General features: G+C 33.5%; 1 protein-coding gene and 1 long non-coding RNA gene across 7 annotated transcripts in view; one reads left to right on the plus strand and one right to left on the minus strand.

The window, feature by feature from the left end:
* The window catches only part of PCDH7 (protocadherin 7), a 404329-nt gene that overhangs the window by 64654 nt on the left and 312258 nt on the right, over positions 1 to 27417 (minus strand). The window lies entirely within an intron of this gene.
* Positions 880 to 22398, plus strand: LOC108397337 (uncharacterized). The gene is made up of 3 exons (XR_001853161.3): positions 880 to 2240; positions 5101 to 5209; positions 14600 to 22398. It is a non-coding gene; the product is annotated as an uncharacterized lncRNA (long non-coding RNA).

Genomic DNA, 27417 nt, shown 5'->3' on the forward strand with positions numbered 1-27417 from the left:
TCTCTGCAATCTTAAATTTAATACAATGGCCATTTTGTTAATACAACAAATGGTTTGCTCGAGCAAATGTGTACATATAAACATTCAACATCTAGACACAGATGTCTGTGTTTTATTAGCCAGTGTCCTTGAGAATGTATCTATGTAACTTGAGCAACTCCTTTTCACTAATGGAGTGGAACATTGTAAAGAGAATTCTATTAAACAAAAAGTCAGTCTTATTACTGGATCTTGCTGGATCAATGGTGCTAAAAACATTACCCAACCAGTTTGAGAAGTATTCTTGTCAGATGTCCATCTAAATAATTACAGTCATTTTGTTTAAGTGAAATAACTTAAAAATTATACTGTTGAATGGGTGCATGTGTTGCACAGTCGATGAATCATACCACAGGTGAAGTAAACTCTTGAAAATACCCAGAGTGGAAGTTGATGGTAGGCAAAAAGCATTAATTCGCACATAAAAATGCATATTTCACACTTTTCTAAGAAGTCACTTTGTATTATTTCTGCATTGAATGGAAAGGAAAATTCACTTTAGGCTTGGGTTACCTGTACACCTTTTGGTTATGAAAGATCATTGCATAATATTTTATAATATTACATAATATTCAGAAATTCATATTTTGAAGAAAGCCAAACCTCAGAAATTCAACTTAGAGCTGATTTGTTGAGAGAACCTCCAACTGAAAATGAACTTAAACTGAGAACATTTGAGATTAATTTATATTCACGGAAAATACACAAAATAAGTGAAGGAGGTCAAAAAGTACAAATTTCCAGCTATAAAATAAATGAGTCACAAGAATGTAATGTACAGTATGGTGACTGTAGTTAATGATATTATATTGCATCTTTGAAAGGTGCTAAGAGAGTAAATCTTAAAAAGATCTCATCATAAGGAAAAAGAATTGTATAACTATGTATAGTGTCAGATATTAACCAGAATTCTTATGGTAATCATTTGCAATATATACAAATATTGAATCATTGTGTTGTACATCTGAAACTAATATAATGTTATATGTCAATTATGCCTAAAAAAAAATAAGTGAAAGAAAAACAAATACCCCCAAAATAGCTTATGTTATCTTATAGGTAGATATAAAAAATTAACATAAACATAACCATGACACAAATGTTAGAAAAAATTATGCCTCATGGATAGGTGGCCTTGTAAGAAATATTTCCTCACCTTTTATTTATAGAAAGGTTTCAATTTTTAAGGAAACTCTGTTATAATTACATCTAATTTCTATCATCATTTGTCCTGAAAACCTTAAGCAAAAACAAAGGCTTATTCTAAAGGAAGTCAAGTCATTAAAGTACATTTGAAGGAACTGTATTGCAACATAATTTTTGCTTTCCTTAAACATTTTTAATATTTAAGGTGATGCAAATTTCTCCTCTCTGGAATTTCTCTGTTAATCTTTTGGTCAAAAAATTCTTCAAATTTTCACTGAGAATGATTGAAATTCTATGAGAAGTAAAGGTGTTTTTACAAAGGACCCTGAGCCATGAAGTACCATAAAGACTTGCTTATTTAATTTAGCAAAGTGAACGAATTGGATAAGGTTTTTGAAGCCAGGATTGAACAGAGTAAAGGAAGTCCATCCTGGATTAGTATTTCTGAAAATCAGAAGAGCCTCTTCTCCAACAGTTGGCAGAGGGCTGCCTTATGGTAGAAGTAAACTCCGTTTTTTGAAAGCCTCATTTATCCCCAAAAATAAAGATGCAGAGGAAGAAACAGTAGAGTATTTTAAAAGACATTTATATTGTCTGTCAGCTTAGCTTTTAGCTCAGACATAACAGCTATTTCAATACGTAAACACACACATATTAAGAAGTTAACACACACTTAACAAAGAGGTCCTCTTTTCTGTTACCCAACATTTCTAGGACAAAGCCAATCAAGTATCTGGAACCATATTTTAGAACAAACGTGATTCTCTGAATTATAGGCCTTAAGTCTGTTCTAGAAATAGTTGCATGGCCAGTGTAATTACGGTTTGTGTGAGTCACAGAGGCTGCTCTAGGCACTGTTCATCCTATTTATACTTTAGCCCTGGAACAAATACTGAGAAGTTAAGGAAACAATGCCAAAGAACTGTGTCAGGTGGAATTCAATGGCCACAACCTCCTTTCTCATAACTTCAACTAAACTTAATGATCCCAGCAGACAGGTTAGGGAGACCTCCTGCTTCCCTGAAAGTCCTCAGCAGTTACAAGGGGACATGCAGGTAGGTTATAGCTTTGTTTGAGTTCTGACCTTGCTGGGCTATTATAGAGAATTGGATCCAAGGAAAAATTTGGACACAGCAAATTTCTCTATGGCAGAATAATACACTTCACAAGAGAAGTGTCAGATTATTGAATTCTTTGTGCTGAAATGTGCTTTGTATAAGGGTGTATTATATTGGACCCTACCAGCCAAATACGGTTTCTATATATTCTGTCTGCCTTCAGCTTACAAGTCATCTTGATGTGTGGGAATTTTTGTAGAGCAACAAGTTGTTAGTTGAATGCCATCTAATATTTTTTTGTTTTCTCTTGAATTAATAAAATCAAAGCAAAGAAAGAAAATCCAAATTATGAGAATTATAGTTTTAAAAGTAGAAAAAAAAAGAAAGTCCCATGTTCCAATTAGACAAAACTAGTAATATATTTGGAATATCTTGTCTCCATATTCAACCTATAATTAAGTGTATGTAAATTTGATCAAACTGTAAACTCACGATTAGATGAGACTACATAATAAAATTGTCAAGAACAATTAGATCCTTAAGGAAAAGACAGCCAATACTGAAAAGCATCTTTTGGTATGAGAGAGATTGTGAGGCTTAAAATATTTTTCCCCCAAAAGATGAGAGTATTTTTGCGGTTCTCATTATTTTCATTTATGTACTATTTACTTCTCACAATTTAATTATTTACTGTAGGAAATCTTCTATTATATCTTAGAATGAATCTATCATGATTTCACACAGATTTTAAAAGGAAAAAACTTACTTGTTCTATTGAAATTTTTTTGAAGTGTTTTAAACTCAGAAAAATTTAAGCTCATTAAGTTGGGATATCATGAAAGCTTTGCAAACATGATCGAACTCATCACTCACTCCCATTACTTATATTTCTTTCTGATCCCTGATAATGTTTCATTTTGTGATCTGATCACTATTTCTGTCTCAGTTTCTCTGTCCCTCCAGCTAATGTTTACTGACATTATGCTAAGTGCTGTAATATGTGCAGTAAGCCTAGGGTGACAGGAACAATCTGCCCTCATTTTTCAGAAAAAGAACTTGAGTGTTGCCTCACAGGCAGCAAAATAGCACAGGCCAGATTCAAATCCTGGTCCTGCAATTCAGTTAGGCATTTTGCATCTCAGTGATGAAATTTCCCTTCGTTAGACTTGGAGAATCACATCTGTTGGAACTGAAATAGGGCTCAGGGATCCTTAGAATAGTGGTTCCCAAACCCATTGCCCATCCAAATCACTAGGGAGTATAGATTCTTGGGTGCTGGTCCTAATTTCAGATTCCTCTGGGCTGGGGTGGACCTATGGTTATTTGTATTTTGAATATGCTTCACAGCTGAGATTTGGAAAGCATGTATCTCTTTGAAGTCTTTATTTCACAGAAGAGACAAATCAGACTTGTGTTGGTGATGATAAGAAAAGTCCAGGCTTTTACTCCTCATATCAATCCTTTTTCTACTCTATTGTGATCAGCTTGTTCTTGTACACATCAACTGCCAATGGGGATTGCACAAAATTATTTTATTTCCATTTTCTCTAGTGAATGAAATTAATGCATCTATTGAGAGAGATTTGCTCAAAAATGTTCATGGAACACTGTGCTTTTCCTATTATTTTTGTTAAAGGACAGAAGGAGCAATTGAACCCTTATGAAAAAAATTATTTAATACCACAGATGGCACTGTCCGTGTGGCAAAGCATATTGGCATTGTTAAGTATTGTGTCGGTGGCCTGACCAGAATGTATTAAACCCCACTTAAAATCAAATTTCATGTCAAAGGGCCTTGAAAGAGCAATGCCATAGTGAAATTCCAAAGGGGAAGTGCACTGAACAGGTTAATAGAGCCCATTAGAGGGTGTTTGCAACACTGTTACATTTCGAGAATGTGGCTTTGGTGAGTGAAAATGGCTAATAAGGACACCTGAACTAATTTCCCACTTGAATTCTCACTTTGTTTATAATCCTATATTTAATATGGAGAGGAAAATTAAAGGAATATGAATTCTCTGAATATTTCTCAGTATTTGGCCAAAGAAAGACAGACTGTCTTTTTTTGAGGGGGGGCTGGCTTATGAGTACAGTTACCCTAATGGAAAGATCATTAATATTACATGATGACTCATCATATTAAATAATGTACAAGCTGAGCTAGTTCTAAGCCCTTCATTTAACATGGGAGAAACAGAGCATTTCCTTCTAATTATTTGCAAGTATTATCTTCTAAATTAATGGATTTTAAGAAAAAAAAGCTTTGTCTGATATCACATTGTAGTATAACAGAATCTCAAATGAGGCCTTGTTTGAATTAGATGTGAATATTTGTTGACAGAATGATACAACTGACCCAGAACTAGATGGAAGTCATTAGTTAGCGTTTTTCTGAGAATAGAAGAAACACTCACATGTGAGATACTAGCTTTCAAGAATACTTAAGGAAAATGTGGCACTACTAACTAGGTCTAAGACTTAATTACCACACTCTATCATCAGTGAAACTCAGCTTTTGACCCTGAAATAGTATTGTACAATTAAAAGTGTCCTGATAGGAAGTAATTTTTTCCTGGGTTCAATAGATTCCAGTGCCATAAGAGATTTATATTAATACTATAATGAACCCTAGTGGGTAGTAATACCTGCCTATTCTATCTTGACAGGGCACTTCTCAACTTTCTTAAGGGTTAAAAACCTAAAAAAAAACTAAAACAAAGAAGATAAAGTGAATTGCATACAGTTAAGATGACAGACCCTTAACTGTTCACCACTCGGCAACCTGATTCATTTAATAATCATTTGTTGTATGTCTATCATATGCATAATTTTTTCTCTACTGCAACGTATTTTTCAGAAGTTCTAACTGCCAGACAGCATGTTACATTTCCTCTTCCACTGCTGACTACATACCTCGTAACAGGAGAAGCATTAATTTGACCTTGAATGTGATCTCTTAGCAACAGGTAAATGAGGGAAGAGAAAGTTGAAAATTGCAACCCTGACTCCAAACTACAAAGTGAAGACAATTTTCTGTAAAGTCCATTTATTCCCAAATCTTTTTTTTTCTGCCTCTCAGACAGCCTTACCACTAAACGCTGCTATTAAAGTGCTACTCATTCCACCTCACTGAAGAATTGCTCTCCTAGTTGTTACAATGACTAGGAAACAAGTAGACTAGACAGAAGTTGCCACATGGATCTTATATTTATTCCCAATATGCAGGGAAAAGGATGAGAATAGGTCAAATGTCTATTGTTCTTGTATCATCAAAGGAAAATAATAACACACCAGGTTCACATAGCATCTCTCAGAAGGGTGTCTTACTTCTTCACAAAGCACCAGAGGGTGATAAAATACATGGTGGCTATGCTGTTTGACAAGTGAAATTCTAAATTAAAAATTTTAACTAACATATTCACAACCAAAGTTGGTCAACTTGAGAACTGTAATCAAAAGGTAATCATCGTAATTAATGACAACGTAAGTGGCTCACGTTATACTAGGCCTATAAGGCTACAAAATAATAGGGAAACTAAAATTCTCATTTTGGAAGTGTGTATGTGTCTGTGCGCCTTCGTGTGTTCCCTGTGGATTTCGTTGTGTCTCAAAAAAGATACAGTGTCATCCTAACCACCCCTCCCCTTACAGAATGTGAACTTACTTGGAAATCAAGGCCTTGCAGGTGTAATTAGTTAAGATGTGGTCATACTGGAGTAGGCGGCCCTTAATCCAATATGACTGGTGTTCTTATAAAAGAGGGAAGACACTGCAAACAGACACACAGTGTGAACACCGTGTGGAGGCAGAGGCTGGGACTGGAGCGATGCAGCTGCAAGCCAAGGAAGGCCGAAGATCGACACTGCCACTGGAAGCCGGGAGGATGAAAGAAAGGATCCTGTGGCCCTGCCAACACCTCGATTTGGGATTTTTAGCCTCCCGAGTTGTGAAAAAATTAATTTATGCTGTTTTAAGGCACCTCATTTGTGATATTTTATGACAACCCTAAGAAACTTAGAGTTTCTATCTATATCTATCATCAAGTTACCTTTCTATATCATAGACATATATATATATACCAAGACATACATCATCTCCCAGAACAGTCCCCATACATACACATAGAGCAAAATAAGAATATATGTATATATGTCAATATTTTAAAAGTTGCTATCTCTGGGTAATAGGAGAAAAGGTGACTTTTAAAATGTATATTGTTTACAAATTTTCTACATGAAATTTATAATTCTGTTGTAATAAAATAATAAATTAGTCATAAAAGGGTCATCTCCAGCATGGCCAAATGTACAGAAACAAAATTTAATATGGCTTTTTCTATCGATAATCTAAACTTCTTCGTACTTAACATTCTAATTCTTCATTTCGAAAATAGTACTGATACTTATGACATGGCCCAAATATGTTAGGTCTCTTTACTGTTTTTTGGTAAGTTTCAACAATTTTTATCACTGTTAATCAAACTTCGTGTCAGTACAAACTCAAAAGTAGTACATATTTTTCAGTTGGAACTGGGTTGAAGCTCTTCTCCAATTTCTAGAAGCTATTTGATTTGGGATGAATTTCTAAGCCTCTCTCAGTCTCCAATTTTTTATCTATAAAAAGTGGACATTTATATATAAAAATAAAACCTACACTCACCGAGATGTATGATCTTTGGGACACAAAACATACACAGTAATTGCTTAGCCCAATGTCTAATATATACATACTCATTAATGCTCATTATCATTATCTGCCAAGTGGGAAAGAATACTCAAATAATGAACATAGTATTTTGAGTATCTATTCCCTTGTCATGAAGGAGATAACATCAGTCTTTAAAATCAATTATCCACTGCTTTGAATGTAATCAGTGCCATGTAATTTGTACAGTCTCTTTTAGAAGTTACTTAATCTGACAATAAGTTTGCTCAACTGTGTAATGAAAAAAAAAACATCTCATTTGGATAGTTTTGAAATAACAATAATGATAACAACTATTATTTATTGAGTCCTGATGAGGTATCAAGGCTCTAGATGAGAAATTTATGCACAGCAGCATGTTCAATCCTTGCAAAATTTTATGAATTATTTTGAGGAATCACTCTTTAAGAATTAAATGTAGGAGAGCAACATAAATCTAATGGAATTGTTTGGTATTAGAAACAAGGCATATTGTGTACTTGCTGGTATTAAAATTATACTATCTTCTGAATATCTGAATAAGCTTTTGAAGGAAAAGATATACATATATTTACCCTGCCATTACAGTAATCCATGTATAGTCCACAACTTTGACAAATACTTTGAATAAATGAATACATGAATGACAGAATTAACTAATGAATAATGACCTGTCTGGAAGTATCTGAATTTTCAGTTATGTTTAAGATCTGTAAGCTTAACAGGTCTTTCTTTTTAAAAGTGCATTTTAATCTTGATTCTGCTAGTATTTTTCAGATATCCATTAAGGATTAACTCAACAAATACATTTATCATACATATATAATTATACACACATGCCCTATATATGAATATACTACATACCATATAATATATTATACATTGCCTCAAATTTTATGCAAAAAAAAACAACAAAAAAACTTGGTGGTTCCTTCAATATTTTTAAAACTATGAATGTGAAGTTTTTGATTTTGCTTAAAGCCTGCATTGCCCTTCATACCAATCAAAAATGCACGTGAAAAATCAGATTTCATGGGACACACACACACAGAAACACAAAATCACATTTTGTATGGCCCTGTGGCATTTTGACAAAATGGCCCTGAAAAGAATATGAAGAAATAGTATGAGAAGAGGAACATGAATGTAGAGAGAAATTGTTTTTATTGATTTTCCTGGCAGTACAGTTCATAACATGAGAACTAAATTTATGAAGTCAGTTGTTGATTTGGCACCGAGAAGCAGGCCACCGTTACAACTCAGAAGGTTGACTCTTACATCCTTCTGATTATTAATTTCTGAGTTTCTGGCCTGTTTTTGACATCCAAATGATAATAACCAGGATGAAATCAAAGAAATTAGGTACTTTAAATGAACAAGAAAATTCTTATTTTTGGAGATATCCTGCAGCGAGATCTTAGAATCTGTATTGGGTCTTTTAGGTATTATTCAACTTCTTTGTACACAGTGGTACCCTGTTACAACAAAAAAAATTTGACTTGGAAACAGATAGAATGCAATATCCTTAGTAGAAATGGATTTATATGATTGTTCTAGGACACACTCCAAATTTTTTTTAAATGTTGGAAATCATACAATTATAATAAATGATTATCATACTGCCAATAGCTTTTGGTTTCCTGATAACTTAGCTTTACAGAAGCCAAGTGTCAGATAATATCTTTAACAAAACAAATATGAGTAACATACAAACTATGTGAGAATCTGAAACAATTTGTAAGGATTGTTTCTTTGGATGTTAAACAGTTGCAGAATCCACTGTTACTCTCCCTTGTGTACAGTTCTATTTCCATTTGCTTTCTGACACATTATTAAATGCAATCATCAAGCAGAGTGTTTCCTGGAGCAGAAGAGAAGCAGAGGGAAATTATGTTACTCAGAATATCCTAAATTCAATAAACAAAGTCTCTGTGTATATGCACAACCAATTTAACCATGTTGACTCAATTGGTCAATCAATTCTGATTTAAAGCAAAGGTCAGCTCAGTCAAACTAACAATCAGTTCAAAGAAAATCAGTAAAAACTTTCGCTTTCAATTTGCATGCCTTGAATATTACAGATGATGCCATTATTCCAGAAAAGAATAAGAAAAACATCTGTATGTAACACTTAATTTAAGATTATTGAGTTCTAAGTTTGTTTTGTTAAATATTGTTTTTACACTTTCTGGACTCTGTATATACATTTTTTTTTTACTGCAAAAGAAGGAAATTCTTTTGCAATAAAATAGGAAGAATACATAACTTTCCTTGAGAAAAATCTAGATAAATTTTATAATGAAAGAAAAAATTATGATTTCCTAAGAGTTACAGTCTCAGGGACAAAACAAGGTGGCATCCGTTAGAAAAAAAGATAAACCTTCTAGAAGAAGAAAATTCTATAGAAGAAAATGAAAATTGTAATCTTTGGATTTTTCATCATCAAATCACTGTCTGAACACCATATATATTGTATGATTTAAGTAACAGATCAAACAAGCAAACAAAATGATTTCACGGGCCCTGAGAGACAAACTTAATACACTGATTATCAGCAGGTAGTTTCTGCTAAAATACATTTTTTATAAAATCACAAATATTCTATCTAGGGCACACCACAAATGCATAGAATACAAAGTTGTAAGAAAACATGGACACTGTAACTTAAAGCTTTCTTGTAAACTATGCATGTTTTGGAGTTATATCGCATAGAAACCAACATGACAAGAAGTGGGAGTCAGTGACGAGCACAGTCACGCTCTTTCAAAGAGAAGTTTGTCCTGTGAAATGGTTAAAACCTGGGCTTAGAGAGGACTGGACAGAACCAAGATTCCCTTTTATAAAGTATCATAAACTTGAACAAGGCATCTAACAGACTGTCTGGTTTTCTTGAGACTAATGAAAATTTTGTGTCGCGTGCTTACTACAGAGAGCATTGAAAAATTACCATTAAATAAATTATAGCTATATTGTTATTGATACATTACATAGATTAAGTTCATCAATGTGGCAGAGGGTTCTTGGTCTTTTGAGAAAAACGTAATGACAATTTACTAATTTAAAACACACTGTAATCAGATTACAAGAAGAAATTGCTTGTGAGCCTCTAAATATACTGAAAGTGAAAATTTTTAGACTGGAGAGAGTTTGAAGTGATTGGTCTTGGGGAGCATTTGAAACTTAAGGCATATGGACAGCATTAAAAATATACACAGAAGTAGCCTATGTAGACATCAAGGCTTGGTAAAACGAGCTTTGGCAGATGTCCAATAACAAGTCATGAAAACTGTCCCCTCAAGGGACTTTAATTAAATGTTTGGCCACTCAGGGCCATCCAAACAATACAGCAATACACAAGACAAAACTATTTAAGAACCTAATGGCACTGGGAGCTCTTTGGAGATGTAAGAAATAGGGGTTTCTTGAAAATTAAATGCTACCAAAGGTATAATTAAGTGACCTCAAATAAATTATCTCTCTGTGGGTGGGCTCCTGGTTATTTAAATGTTAAGAGAAGTAATTCATTATCATGGAGAGATATTTAATCCCATAACTAAGACAAAGAACTATATATCCACAAAAAGTCTATATTTTATCTGCAAATATGAGCAAAGGGAAAATTAACTTACTACCAGATGCTGTTAATTCTTCTTGATAGGATTTTGCCAAACTAGTTAAACTTTTGTCCAAAGATGAAGGCAACATTTTTTCTGGTCTCTAATATGCCTGACCAACCAGATTTGCTGTTATTACCACAAAAAAGCAGGCTGTTTGCAGTTTCACTATGCCTGAATAACTGTGTAGTTTCCTAAGTCCTTCTGCCTCCTCATTGGTCAATCTCTTCAATTAGTAGGTAGAACTTAGAGTAGATCTCTAAGGTTATTTTCATCTCAATATTTTATACATGCAAGAAAATAATAGTTTAATGAATATGCAAAACACTTCAGTTATATTTATATAGATCCATAAGAATAAGATAATATAGCATTAATAAGAAAATATTATGTTGCTTCTAATTTCTTTGGTGAGAAACATAGAACTGAATTCAGAGATATTCAACTCACCTTATACTGACTATAAATTGTTGCTCACTCTAGAATATAGTGGACACACACTGTGAAAATGAAAATTGCATTTATCTATCTCAAGTTGGGGAATACATTATTTAACTATTTTCAAAACTATTTAACATGTCTCATTGGGGGGGGCTAATGAAACAACATTGAAATAACATGATGCTTAATCATTAAAGGAAAAATGTTTATGTAAATTATAATGTAGATTATGTGTAAATATGACAAGTATTCCCAATTTATACATTCTACAGTCATGTTCTTAATGAGTGTCAAAATAAGACTGAAGCACTATACCCAAAATAATCTTTAAAAAGTAATAACAATTCAATGTTAGAAATGATATTGTGTAGCAAAGTGTTTCATTTATATTATTTTAAGAACATGTTGTTGAAGAAGTTACGAAAGTCATTTGATGTTGTTTTCAAGGACTCATGGAACGTTTCTTTTCAGAATGAACATTCCTTCCAAATTGGTTGTCGTTTCAAGTTAATTGAAATATAAATAATCACAGACTTCTAAAATAAAAATGAAAGCAAGCAAATACAGAAAAATTAGCTTAAGGAATAATGGTATGACATATAAAGTCAAGAAGAATGTCACAATTTCAAAAGAAAATTCTTAGAAAGAAACTTGAAGTGTTTCCTAATTGTTGGTCTTCTCTGTATAAGGGGGAAAAGTTGCTTTAATGCCTACTGAGTCTTGTTCTAGAAGCTATGGCTTTTGCCCAGTAACAATGGAACAACAGGATTAGGTCTGCAGTCAGTTACACGTGGCAGTGAGTGTCAGCCTGTAAATAACTTCACAATTCTGTGCCTTGCTGCCTCTGTTGATTCTTCTACTTGGCTTTGCTTATTCTATTGTTCCCCTTCTGAATGACTGTATCTGGAATCACGCACTCAAAGACTCTATCATTATCTGAAGCACATTTGTCTATGTGAGAGAGTACTTATTAGGCTTGCCACTAGATTGCCAGCACAGTTGGTGTGAAAGGCTGCCAGGCAATTAACTTTTTCATTCAGTAATTTAAAAAATATGACCTAGATTGTATGGAGGCCTTTTACCTCCTTAACTAAATCACTTGTCAAACTATATTTATTGTCCTCGGGAAGGTCATTAAAATAAAAGTAATACAAATTAAGAAAGTCATCATTGTAACTAGATGTCATATATACTTTCCAAGTAAATGCATACTTCCTAGCTACGTGATTACTATCCATTTATCTGTCTACATTTATAAGTTTTTGGATAAAATTTGTTTTGATGGCCTGGCATAGGTAAAAGGAAATTTAACAAGTTAATATTGCTTGCACAGTCATCAACAATATTTAAGGTGAATTCTGAAGAACCTCACCATTGGGAATACTCATTAAATCAATGAGTTAAAACAAAGAATACAGTAATAACTTTAAAGTGAAAATGTGTATCACATAATTTCTCAGTATAGATTTGTCTGTCTTGGAATTCACAGGTGGAAATATTTTGTCTTTGTTTTTGTTTTCTGTGTGTGTGTGTGTGTGTGTGTGTGTGCGCGCTTGGCTATGTGTTTAGGCAAGACAAAATTTCCCTAATGCTCCTATAAAAAAACTTAAAATGTTCAAATTCTTGTTCAGAATCTTATTGCTTTCAGTTTTCCTAGGCCATTTCAACTTAATTAGATATTTAAACCCTAAGAACCTCCTGTGAGTGTCTATCAGAAGATTTATTTTCCTTGAAATTCTAACATGCTATCTATATGATTCTTAAAACACTTAGAAAATTCACATTTTTTTCAGGTACATGTTTTGTCTCCTCTTTGAGAGTGTAAGGATCTTGTAAAGATGTCACATAGAGTTCACCCTTCTGGTTATATAGACTGTATCCAGTAGGTGCTAACTAGGCCTTTCCTAAAGAAAGTAATGGATGAGAAGTAAATGGCTGCAGTGATGGGTATATTTACAAATGAATTTACAAACATGCCTTTTCCAGACGAGAAATTTTTCTCAACTGAGGAAGATTTTTAAATCCTGCATTGTATTTATTTATTTTTTGCCTTTGCTCTCATTTATGGAATACATAGTATTACTTTGGCAGCTGAATTCAGTGTCAGCATCATTTTCTTATAGTAGTAACTGGCACCTGACCTTCATTATTGGATGTACCATGAGAGCCCCACTCGTCCCCAGACACATCAACAAACTTTGATTTTCTTCTCTAATTGCCGATACAGAGAAGCCAATATATGTTTATGTGTAGAAATTCATGTAGTTAACCCCTGAGTGCTTTGAATCACTATTGTTAAAAGTGATAATGCTTATTCTATTTAACAGATTGTGCTTTAGTATCATGCTTTTTCCATTTTTTTTTCTGTTTTCTATGATTATTCTGTTGTGAAGAATATGGGAAAAAGTTGACTACTTAAATAGAATCAGAAAAATAATGTCAGTTTCTCATAGGTGCAGAACAGGAAAAGATAACATGGCTAAACTTTTCTACTTCTATAGGCAAATATCTCTTTGAATATAAGCAAAAGAGATAGTAAGAAAGAGAAAGTCTCAAATGTTTCCAAATATTTTAAATAAAGCACATTTGGGTGTGCTTTTATGAAAGGATTTAATAAAGACCTAACTTATTAGTGAATAACAACATATTTTCCCTTAAACAGAGATTTTCTAAAAAATAAGTAAAACTTTAATATGTAAATAAGGAAGTTGGGATATTCACTGGCAACCACATACATATCTATAAAATTTGTCTCATTTGGATATTTGGTTAATAGATGAAAACAAGAAAGTGTCACACAGAGAGAATATAAACATCCAATGTTTATAGAGATGAAGGTAGTATCTGCAATCTGTTTGTATAAAATATGTTTCTCCTCTTTACACTGGAGCTCAGCTATGTTCCAGGTGGGTAAAATGTCTCCAACTTGAGTCCTAGTTATCAATAACATTATTATGTGAAAATTTAGTGTTTCTTTATAAACAAGATTCAAATAAAGTATCAGGTATTCTCATCTCAGATGCATATGCCTTAAAAATTATGTGAAATTTGCATGAACTGATAAAATACATCCTTCTGACTTTTCTTAGCCCACTTCTAGGATACATTGTTAACCTCAAGGTAAAACATTGCTGACAAATGACTTGGTTCTCAAATTTGAGAATTGCATTACAATGCTGTGCCAATAATTTGTCTAGTATTTCCTATTTGATAAAGATGACATGATGAGTGTTGCCTTCAAAAGTACTTAAAGAAGATTATATTTATATTTTTATATTATAAGACTCAACTTTAGGACCTAGTATGATGCCAGATGCTTACTTATGTGAATGAAATAGTTGCTTAAGATTTTTATAAGTCTGCTATTCCCAAAGCCATTATAAATGTACACAATTAGATTTTTTAAAAACTATTACCATCCAAAGATTTTGTAAACTTCAAAATACAGTTATACATCAGAGACATTAAAAGTTAGTATTTATAAATTTTCAAAATATGACAATTAGAATATCTAAGTTTCTCTGAAATTTAAAAACTTTAACAAAGAAAATGCTTTATAAACCTGAAAACGTTGTCTCTTAAAACAAGTCTAACACTTTTCTTTTTTCCTGGTGGCAGGAAGGTATAAAAACATCATATTTCACTTGAAGATGAATCACATTAAGGAAGAAATAAAAGTATCAAGGAAAGAGAAATGAAGCACGGGCATTTGTGAATTAAAATTAGTGAATTTCCATGTCAAATATATATTTGCTACTATGAAATGTAAGTGTTTCATTAATTATATGTTCCTATAACATCTAGCAATAAAACATGTAGAGATATAGTCATACAGTAACAGCAAGAAAGAAAGCCAAAAGAAAACATTGGTAGCAGTAATAAAATCACATGAAATGGAACTGAACTAAAAATATCCAACATTTGATAAATACCCTACATTCCATATTAAAAAATTAAATGATAAACATAATAGGAGAATATATTGAAATAAATTCCAGTTCTAAAGAGAAATCTGCAGGTAAGTCAGCCTGATTAGAATCAACAAAAGGGCACTGAGGACTCAGCAGCACAGACGCGCCCAGCTGGCACCTGTAACCATCCTGCTTCTCCCTTTTTCACATCATGAAGAGTAACCAGAATTTTTAGTCTTGCTAGTCTAGTGGCAGTCAGATGACTTCTTTCTTATACAGAATAGAGGTGCTGAAAGATTTTTAAATATTAGAAACACTGGATCTAGAGATTTACAAAGCAAGGCAGTGCCTTACGAAGTTTGTGTGGCATAAACTAGAGGTGTCTCTCCCTCATTAAATTCCTATCCAGTGTAAGAGGTCAGTCTATATAATCTTGCTGTAAGATTAATAATCATCACCTCTCTTTGGATATAACTTGGATATGTTAATAATCTTCAATCCTTCTTGTAGATGTTAAGTTTGCTGTGACTGTTTTGAATTCACATGTTGTTCCCAGGAAACTGCTTCAGTTTTTGGATCAAACGTTGTTTCAGGGTCCAGGTGTCCACCTGACATGTATTTTACTACATACTGCTGAAAGCAATTTCAAATAACCAGTAACTTTTTATTTTTTTAATATATTATTTTATTATTTTAAAAATATATTTGCTTAATGGTATGGAGAAATTAACAAAATTATAAAATGGACCTTGACCAACTCCTAGGAAGTAAAATTTAACTATAGGGACAGAGCAAGTATACATGACAGGATACGGGACAACAGTGTTTGGTAGGTGACAAATAGCAGCAAATAGTTAACACACGGAGTGTCATAATGTTAGTAAAAAACAGAGTGCAGTGACATGAGAAGGGCAGGGAAGTCATGAGAAGATGAAGAAATCAAACTGAATATTGACATATGCAAAGGCTCCAAGTTAGTGGTGTGGAGGGAAGAATGGTGTGGGCTGAGGAAACAGTAGGAGCAGATGCATGGGAGCAGGAGAAAACTGATAGGAGCAGATGCATGGGAGCAGGAGAAAACTGAGCTACGTTTGGGTGTAGACTTTGGAACGATAGGCTGTGAAAGCTGGTGAGTAGGCAACAAGATGGGAATTGTGTGTAGGACCGGTGGGTCTGTGAGTTGAATGTGGCATTGTGAATACGGTGTTTTCACAGGAATACCCGGTGATGGCATGCAGACCTGTGGATGTGAGAAGAGATGGAAGTAGGGAGAGTAGCTGGGGAACTCTGACAGAGTACACGCGGGAACTGAGGGAGTGAGAAAATGAGTATATGGCTTCCCTTTTTGCTTTTATAAATCATATCTAATTTTTAGCTCTTACGAAGAAAACCATACACTGCCAACAGAAAAGATATCCTAACTGTTGCGAAAAGAGGGATCTGAAAAATAATTTCTTTTAAAAAAAAAAAAGCCATCAATGCTTCAGTCAAAAGTGTAATTCAACTCCGGAAGGATAGAGAGCAGTCACAGCCTACCATTTAACTATTTAAAAGGAAAAAAAAAAGTTGAGGAGGAAGAAGAGAAAAATCATTAATGAAAAAAAAAATTATGAAATTATGTATTTATTCTGAAGGGACATGGCTTGACTATGTTATTTTATTTGCTCTTTTCCTTGGAAGAGTCTGAAATTCATGCTAATGTGATTCTTGTGGAAACCATCAGTCAGATGCAGGCATCATCAGCCGCTTATCAGATTCAACAGAGTTTACAGTGTGTCAGAAACAAAGGCCCTTTTATAAATGCTGATGCACATAAACTTCTCAGAATCTCTTGTGCTCATTATGATTTTCTGATTCCTGGTCAGAATTATATTTTTGTTTCCTGAGGAGACTTTTATGTTTGGGAGGGTGAGTTGAGGGCAAAGATTTATCATGGGACTCTTACATCTTTCAATAAAAGATATATTTAAAAATTTTTTTTCACAAAAGTGTCTTTGGATTAAATGCATGGCATTGTTATCTACTATTTCTCAATAAAGCTAAAACAAGAAAAAGAATCCCAGATACACTGTGAACTCCAAGTCAAGAGTCTCTATATTTTTGATGTTCAGTTGTATAGTGATAAACTCCTTCGTGTAGTTCAAAAATGGTTAGTGGTGAGGATGATATTACCACTCAAAGCTGATGGTACTAAGAGTAGAAGGGCTTATGTAGCAGTTTCACAAAAACTCAAAACATTGGTTCTGAGATTTTGGTATAAGAGGACACTACTCATTAAGCAAGATTGATAAGGAATTGGCATGAGAAACCATTCTTTCCTGCACCATTTCAAAACTTTCCTAATGTCTTAAACATAAAACTGGCAGTTATATTCAGTTCCAAGACACAAAATTCCATTAGGCGAAGTTCTCTTAATATATAAAGTAATAACCTTACCACTTAGTTTAGATACTTGCTAAGTTAACAACCATATTTTTCTATGAAGCCATAGAAAAAATGTTGATTAGAAATACCACCGATAAGCAAATTAATGTCATAATATTCAAATACAAGTATCACAGAACTAGAGGTCATCCATTTTCTGCCAAAAATATATTAAACGTATAAATTTCATGAACCACTTTTCCCACCCCCAAACACACACACACACACACACACACACACACAAAACAATAGTTTTAAAGAGACCATGTCGGCTCCTATTTAAGAAAAAGTGTAAGATTTTTCTTTAGAAGATTGAATACCTGATGAAGTGTCACCTCAAAGCTGCTATTTTTATGCTGTGAAGGTTTAAGTTCTGCTGCTACCCATGAAAAAAAACATGAGATTTAGTGCTGTTTTACTGTGCTTGTTAAGAATTAAATTTAAGACAAAAGGTATTATTTAAGGCTTTTAATACCTAGGTTAAGAAATAGAATCCAGCTCTAATGTATTCTAGAATGGCAACTTAAAACATTAGAAAACAATGAAGAAGAAATAACTACATAAAAAGTCCAGGCATTATGACCCTGTGGCTGGAAATTAGTTTGCTTCTTTCTAACTTCAATGTTCTCCAACAAGGCACTCTATCCATATAGCCATGCTGCTCTGTTTTCAGTACGGTTCATTCATTAATTCATCAAACACTGATTGCTTAATTCCCAGGTGCCAAGCCCCTGGAGTACTAGTAACTGGGGATACACAGATGCCTAAGAAGCAATCTCCATTTTCAAGAAACTCACAGTTCAGTTGGAGGCAGTCCTGTAAACAAATCATTATAATACAGTGAGACGTGCTAACAGATGCTTATACAATGGGGCTATGATGACAGAGAAGGCATATTTGCTTGGGGATTCAAGGTCTTAAAGAGAAAGTGGTGTGTGAGCATATTTTGAGGAAAGAATTGGACTTTCCAAGGCAGATTCCATAATAATCAATGAAAGAAATGGTAAATAAGTAGGTGAACCAAGTGACTAAGATTCAGGTGTTACTCACAAATAATACCCAGCTCAAAATATATTATCATAAAAGAGGACAGACAATGTGAAGGCAGAGGATTTGGCTATAAAGCAAGATAGTGAAGTGACCCTGGAAAATATATGTAGTTCCATTTTCAGTCTTCAAGATACAGATTAAAATCTGGATTCATAGGATTTTTGAGGAAAGTACATGAATCTGTTCTGTGAGTTTTAAAATGCCTTATGTTATTTATCTAATTATACCTCTTTTTGTCCTATGAATGTAGAAGTAGAGGTCACTTAATAAGTGTAAATATGTGATTCTTAGAAGTAGCAAGGCCAAGAGTCAAATTTCACTTTAAAATAAATATTATTTCAGCAAAATATAAGGGACACACGGTAAAATCTCTTTATATTATATTATTGTCATTAACGCCCATGAAGTTAATTTTATAGATAGATAGAATGCCTTGTTGGAAGGAAGGGAACAGATTATTGTTCCTGAAATTTCACATAGTATATATATTTTCCCTCAATAATTTTATTTTACTTCTGAGCTCATGTAATTTTAAGTACAATTATTGTATCATACAGAAATTATTTTCCATGCTTGCCTCCACCAACATACAGTGTAAAAAATAATGATATAGTCTATGTTATAGAGTGCAGTGATGATAAAGATGAACACCCAATTCCAAAATAAGAATATTTTTATAAGCTGTTTCTTAAAATTGATTGCAATGAATCTGACACAAACCCAGCATTTGGCAAGAGTCTGCCTAAGGCACTCTTGCCTGTCTCCATCTTTCTGAAGCAGCTCTTGATGCCAAATCATGCCCAGAACACAGAGAACTTCCAAAGGGAGTGCTGAGCACCTAGCGTCGCAGCCAGAGATTACAGTCCTCACTGTAACGACCGATTTATTGACCGATGTAGGAAACCTTTGGTGTATTTTTACTGCCAGGATACACTTCTCTATTTTTTAGGGTGAATACGCTACTTTGCTTTGGAAAACTATCCCGTTTCAGCTTTTATTCCCCACGCTGTTTTGTTTGGAGCTAGTCCCATTCCTAGTTCTAAAATAGACACATGATTTCAACCTGAGCCAGTCAGAATATCACTTTCTTCCATACACATGACTGGTTCAGATAGGAGTAATTTGTCTGAGTAGAGAAAGAGAGATAAAGAGATGGAGAGAGTCAAACTGGGGCCCTGGTGACCACATCTGACCTTGTGTTCAGCAATGCCAGGCAAAATTCCACTTTTCAGATACCTGAGGTTATGCAAGTGATTAAAGCTAATTTTGTTCCTGTTTTCTGTCACTTGCAAGTCAATTAACAGATACTATCTACATAAATATGGAGACCCTATCCCCGTTAATAGCAAGAAAACAATTGTAACTTATCTCTTGATAGTTACTTCCCTGGCTGCTCTTCACTGTCTGAGTTCCTCTTGTTTATACATAGCTGGTTAGTATAAAACACTAGTATATGATATAAATGCATATAATATAATTAGTTTGGCTCCTCATATTAGCCTATACGACCTCAATCTCCAAACTGCAATGTCACATGCTGTTGGCAACTGTTTGGAATGGGTTACGTTTATCTAAAACTGACATTCATTGTTACCTGCCCTGAAGCTCCTTCACGTAATAATATAAAAATGTACTTTTAAATTATACCCACAGCATGCTTTTCATTTCTAGTTTTTTGGTGAATTATACCATGTCATCATAGTTGTCTTTTCCTTCATCAGTACTTTTACTCTCAAAGAGGATTTTTGTTATTTTATGGTGTGGAGCTCTGTCAGGACCCCATTGTGAAAGGCATTTTTAATAGATCTTTTGGAGGAAGAGCTCATGTTGTGCTGGGTTAAGTGGATTTCCTTTTTTGAGTAGCAATGACAACCTTACGTAAGGAATTAAGCTTTTCCTTTTTTCTCTTCAACGGCACCAGTAGGATACTTTCTTCTGAAAAACTGAGTATCTAACATATGAGAAAAACCAACTATTTGTAGTAAAAGCTTCTGACGACTTCTGTGGGTATCCCATACAAATTCACTGAGTTGGAATAAACAGGTCTGTCCTTGCATAAATAAACAGAAAGTCTGCAAAGTAATTCTCTGTTAATCAGAGCAAATTAGTCTTGCATTCTACTGACATGGAAAAATTCTAACTGGCATCAAGCCTAAGGACTAGTAATAATTATATTACTAGGGATTAGAAAGTGTTAATATTTATATCCTTTGCTCAGATGTAAACTTTATTAAAAATTGAATAACTAAGTTTTACTCATTATTGTAATACTCTGTTTAGCAACATGCTTTTGGACTTGATATATTCATAGACTGAATATAGTTGTAGTTAAGAAGTCCAGAAACATCTCCCATTAATCTCTCAGTTTTCCAAACTCCTTAAGATGTTCTTATTCTTTACTAGTCATTTCAGTGTTTACTAATTGGTAATCATTTTATTTTATACATTTATTCTAAAAGTATTTATTAAATACCTGTGCTGCACCAATCATGAACTGCATAGTAGAGATAGGATTATGGGAAAGGAGAAGACAAGGTTCCTTTCCTTATGGAATGCATATTCTAACAAATGCTCACATAGATAATTGCTTAACTAAGGTATAGGGGAGTAAAATAATATTCAGCTATAATACACTTATTTTTGTTAAATATACAACCAAGCCACAAGCTACCTATGCATGTAGACCTTTAAAAATGTTAATTGGAACACATTAAATATCTTACAATTTTTTTGTGTGGATTTCATCTCAGTAAACCTGGAGTGGGAGGAGTTCATCTGAATACTTTTTTAATGAGATAGAATAAGTGGTATTTTGCATCACATCGGGCATGATGGGAGACTTTTCATCAGGCATACACTAAGGAAGCCAAAGCATCAGAGTGAATCAGCAAGGAGGGATGGTTAGGAGTCAAAAAAGATAAAGCCCTATTTTCCTTCAAAGTGCTCAGCATCCTTAGACTTTAGGAAACCTGGAAGACGATGCGGAACAAACATTGTGGTGTCATTTCTTCTTTACTGCATCCTTCTAAAATGTAAACTGACTGTTGAAGTGTAAAACATGGACCAGAATTAAAATCCCAAAATATTAAACAAATAAGAAAATAAAATAATTAAAACATTAACTGAAGAAGTCACTAGACAGATTGAATCAGAAAGACTTCCTACCAAATGGGAACTTTCCACTTTTCTGTGTCTCTCCAGTTCTGAGTGTAGAACTGAACACTAGACTCAAGGCAGGAAACGGCCAAATTGAGTGAAGTGTAGGTAAGGACATTTGACAAATTTGCCTTCGCAATTATGAGAGACAGCCAATTAAATAAGACTGTTGGCAACTTGTTAAAGCAACATTGGTTTCAAAATAAAGAAGTGGTGAACTCATAAAGGAAATTCAGAAATCAATCAGACATCCAGTCTATCAGTAAATTAAGTGAGCCGTCTCTCTCTTCAACTCTACAGTATTTCTCTTTTGATACAGGTAAGTACATTTTAAGGAATAAATTTTGAGAAGGGAGAAATGACAACGGTTTGGTTCCTATGGGGTAATAATGATCATATAATCAGGGAAAGTCAGAGACAGTGGCTCCTATTACAGTGAGCATTTGTCCAAAAGATGCAGCTGTACAGGCCCCACTATAGATACAGAATTTTTTAAATTCAGTAATGACTAAGTTTTGAGAGCACTGGTTTGCATTTTGAAACTCATAAATTGACAATTATGTTATAGGACAGTGTACAGACGCAGGGGGTATTTGTTTTTGAATATTTGCCCTCAAAAACAGTTGAAGAGAAATCCACATGAAGTCATTCATTAGTTTCATCTTCAAGAACATTTCGAATCCATCTTATTTTTTTAAAAACTGCTGTTATGTAGTATTTAATATAATCAAGAAAGAAATTTTCAGTTATTTGAAAATTCAGACGATTTTTTAATAGTATTTTAGTTAACTTGAAACCACTAAAATTTAACTACCTACATACTGACAAAATCAAATATAAATAGGCTCTACCGTATACAGAAAGTACAGTGGCAAACTTTCCTATTTTATGCCTTTATATTAATTATTAAATAAAATGACTCATGTCTATGCTTATTAATTATTATGGTGGATTTATAACAAATCTATGGCTATTTTTGTGTAAAACCCAAAAAATTATATTAGAATATTTACCCTCTTATAAAACATTTGCAAAGGAAACAATATGATGTTAACAAAAATAATTTATTTTAAAGCATTTAACTTATTATGCTTTGGAATATTTAATCAAGAGGGTTTGCCTCTTAGAAAAATTAAATCTAAGTCACTTTAGAATTTCCACAAAACTGTATGTATATATGTGTATGCATGTGTGTATATGTGCGTGCACTTCTAGAAATGTCTTCAAAATCTGAGGGAAAGTTTATGGCTAAATAATTAAAAGTATTATAGATACTTTGAAAAAATTAATTGAACATTTTCAATCATTGGATACCAACTACACTTTACACAAACAATAAGCTGGATAATTTGAGTCATGGCAAGGATAATGGCAAACTTCTGAAATGTATAATATTAATAAAATTAGTTTATTATTGTACATATGTAACTCATGTCATCCTCATAACAACCCAAGAAGTCATTTGTCCATATTCACGTTAAATAGTGGAGCTTCTATTTTAACTCAAGAAGCCTGACTCCAGAGGTGAGTATGGCATGTGTATACATTTTATCGCAGTAAAGTCATTTATAAACTACACCTTAAGAGAAAAATGGGAAAAAGATCAATGTAAAGTGGGGATGTTGCAAAAGAACCTTATTATTCAGGGTTAGACTGGACTAATTTTTCCTAGATAAGCCTTAAATTTCATAGCCAAAACTTAACTACCTACACATATCAATTTCACACATAACAAGTATAAAAGAGGTGCTCAGAAACACTTCTTTGATTAATTGATAGCTAAGATTTAAATAGTCTTACTTATTTTCATAGGTGGAACAAGTCAAAAATGGTTATTTTGCTATTATACAGGTAAACCTATGATACGTAATAATGCACAGGTGAGGGGTGTTAACAGATGGCAGGACTGCGTGTGATGCAGAGAATGTAACATTCCATTTCAGGTAGAAATAGATTAAAATCATTCTTCAGGTATTGCAAGAGTTCTTATCAATCAAAGATTCAAATTATAAACAATATAAAACAGGTGACAGTGCCCTCTTGAGGATGCTATTAAAATTTGACACCAGGTACCTATCTAAGAGTTCTGCAGGTAAAGTGATGTTCTTTAATATACCATGAAATCACTGCCTTTCATTTTTACGATTTTAAGAAAATACAATACAATTAAATAACTATTCACACTGATCTTTCAAACTTTTCGACAAAAGGCTGCCTTTGTAATAATACTCAGTATCAAATTTAATAAAAGGTGCAGTTTTGGTTTCCGTAACTATAAAGGAGGTAATGCTGCAATAATTGAACATATAAAGAGCATTATGGCTTAGTACTACTGAGGATTTCAACCAAAAATGTTCTACTAACACATATATCCATACTAAACTACAGCAAATCAGAAATTGTATTCAACAAAGATTACATATATGCTATCATCCTTTGTATTAGCCTGACATTCAGTGTGTCATGCCATAACTTCTAGCAGAAAGAATATAATAGCCTGTCTGAATATTTTGTGAAACTCTTGTTTAATTCTTTGGCCTAGAAGTTTATGCATCCTACAAAAGTGAGTGTGCATGCTGACTCTTCTTCTTATTGTTCTTTGGACGCACACATGCACACACTGCATTGTTCCTTTCTTAAATCTGACATCATAGAAGGTTTACAATCGAAACTACAAATACGCATGAAACAACTTCAAAATAATCTAAAAAAAATGCAAAGGAAAAGAAAAAAGAGAAGATAAGAACATGAAAATAAAAAATAGCCAAGGTTTTATCAGAATGGCAAAGATTCCAAGATTCCATTTGGGAAAAAGTACTGGAAATTAAGGAAGCAAGAAAACAAACCCGAAAGCTCAAATGATTTATCTTTCTTAAGGTGCAGAAATTTCTATGTGTCGCCATGGGCTAGAAACGAATTGAAAAAATACCTGGAAATTACAAGTCATTCATTTACAGGCTGGCTTACTTCCTGAAAAATACAGGTGGTTATTTGGATTTCTTCTAGGCTACATAAGAGATACGGAAGAGGTAAGAAGCAAAAATAACATGCGTAGAAGAGATTCTCCAAGCACTGGTAGCTCGCTGGATTTTAAACCTGAGGTGAAGGAGTGAGGGGCCAAAAACCCACTGAATTTCCTCTGTTCACTTGCATTTCAGCTCTGGAAAATCGACAAACACACAGAAGTAACTAACGGATCTTATAATTACATATACTTTCGAAAGAAAATACTGCAAGCTTATAAAAAATAACCAATTAATTAACTTAGAGATTCTTTAATAATTGTTTGTTAAAGCAGTAAATTATATTGCTAAGAGCACTAACATTTTTATTGTTTCAAGACTTGGTTAGGAATGAGTACTTTACAAGTGTGATAGTAATTTATTATCCTAAACATAAATATATTTTATTGACCCAGATATAAATAAGTGACTATTATCTATGTACAATTCAGACAAAGTACATAAAAGTGAGAGTCTTTGTATGAAAAAACATAGAAATATGAATCAAGAAACTATAAAACCAGTGTCTTGTTAGTTTGGTTTATGCTCTTGCACTGCTGATAGTTAAATTAAGAAAATGAGAAGAAGGAGGCATAATATATTTTTGTCACAGAATCCTTCTTTTTACAGAAATTTGGGATGTGAAATTAACAATATATTTATGCAAAAAAAGGTGTGGTTTTAGGATGTGTACCATGAGAGTTACACCTTTTGGCTTATGTCTGCAGACGCTTGATAAAAATTTTGGAATCCACATGGTTAATGCTGAGAACACCTAACCTTCTACCAAACCTGCTAATTTCTTGCCACCCCCCAAAATGTAGAATCAGCTATATTCCATGAACCCTCTCATTATTTTATCTCAGTGGCAAGCACCACTATTATTTGTTTACTTACTTACTTATTTCTATATTTAAATAGGCATAAATCAATTATCTATTAAAACATGCGCTACTTTCAGGCCTGAAGCATGAAGTTCCATTTGTAGCTGCCAACTTCTCACTTTTATCATTAGACATCGTTAGAGAAATGTACATACTTTCCATAGTCTCCAGTTTCTAATCTCTCATTCAATTTTAAGCTCCTTACACTTTGACCTATGACTTTAGCCTGCCAGAGTTATTCTCCTGAAGGTTTACGAGGATCTACTTCATAAATTTAATAACCTGCTCAGGTCTCATCCACTCTTAATCTCCTGAAAATACTGAGAGTTGAAAACTCCTTGGCCTTCATGATATCATACTTCCTTTATTTTCCTTTTTAGAACATTCTTGTTGTCAGACTTTACCTCCACCCACCTACCTTAACCTTAATTGTTCTCCATAATATTGTTTCTGTTGTCACAACAATAGTTGTGTCATAAGTGCGATGGCTTCAAACATCACTTCTGTGAGGATCACTTGTATGCACATTTTTAAATTTGTCTTTGTCTTAGATTTTAATTCCTTATTCTGCCTCCTCTCCCTAGTTTCCTGGTCATCTGTATCTGTTTCAAATAGAGTACTTCAAATATTACATCAAAAATTAAATACATCTAATGCCCCCATAAGTCATTCCTCTATTCCCTGTTCTTGAAATGTTTTCATGGCCATCAAACAAAGAATTTTCTTAGAGACCTCCCTTTAATTTTTTCTCATCAAATTAACTGTTACATTTTTGTACCTTGTACTTCTTTACTATCTTTCTCTCATGCAACTTAATTTCCTCTTAAATTCTTCTACACTACCATGTTTTAGACTCTGTATCTGAAGAAAAATATTGTAGTAGTTTCTAAATACCCTTCGTCCTCCTGTTTTTTCTCACTTCACTTTATTCTGTCTTCTGCTGTCAAATTATTTCTTCAAAAGCAGAAAAATGTACAATTTCCCATTGTATGTAAGTTAAAGTCTGGTGTCTTGAACTGATATACAATATCTCATATAATCTGGCCCCATTTCACCTCTCCAATATTTTGTGTGTCCTACCATCATTCAATTGTGACATTAGTTAATTCAAGTTTAGTGTAATTTTTTACCTTTATTCCTCTTTCCAAACTATTCCTATCTATTGGAATGCCTTTTCTCAAGGTTTGTTTTCACAAATTCTGTCTATTGTTTTTTTTTTATCTGGAGGGGAATGCCACTTACTCGTTGAAAACCTGTTTAATCCCTTGCCATAGAGGCAATACAAGTAACTCACACTATTTTAAGGCAGACATCGTGCACCAAATCCTTTATGTGCATTATTTTGTTAAAAGCAATCTCTCTTTTCTGTTATCCATCACCAAGTATTATCTGTACTTTTCTTATGACAGTTATTACACTTTGTTGAACATGACATTTATTTTCTCTGCCAAAAGTAAAATCCTTGAGGTCAACATTCTTACATGCTCCCTCCCCCTAGCTAAGCATTATGCTCCAAAGGTAATAAACTAGGAGTTAATTTACAAGTCTCTGTTTACTTGAAGCAACCTGGATAAATGACTCATAAATATGACACACATACATACATATATACATGCACACCCATAGATACATAGATATGATGGTTTTGATGAATTACTAAAATGCCATTAGTCAAAAAAGTCAAATACTCTGCATGCAGTTATAATGAAGAATCATCAATGCAACATGCAAAGATCAAAAAGAGATTAGATACTGTTGGGAAAAGAGTCTGAAACAGTATTTGACTCATTGCTGCTATGCTAACAGTTGGATGATTACCACAGAAAAAGCATTGCTAGGCTTTGCTATCCTGTGTTCTTACCGAAAAAAACAGGGAAGAAATAAAATGACAATCACTCAAAGAATGAACAGAAACCAAGACTTGAAACACTTGCACATATTCAAATGATATATATGATTGAGTGCTACTCATTTCCACATTACGGAGCAAGGCTGCACACCAGCTGATA

This window comes from Manis javanica, chromosome 5 (assembly GCF_040802235.1).
Source record: "Manis javanica isolate MJ-LG chromosome 5, MJ_LKY, whole genome shotgun sequence".
Lineage (NCBI taxonomy): Eukaryota > Metazoa > Chordata > Mammalia > Pholidota > Manidae > Manis > Manis javanica.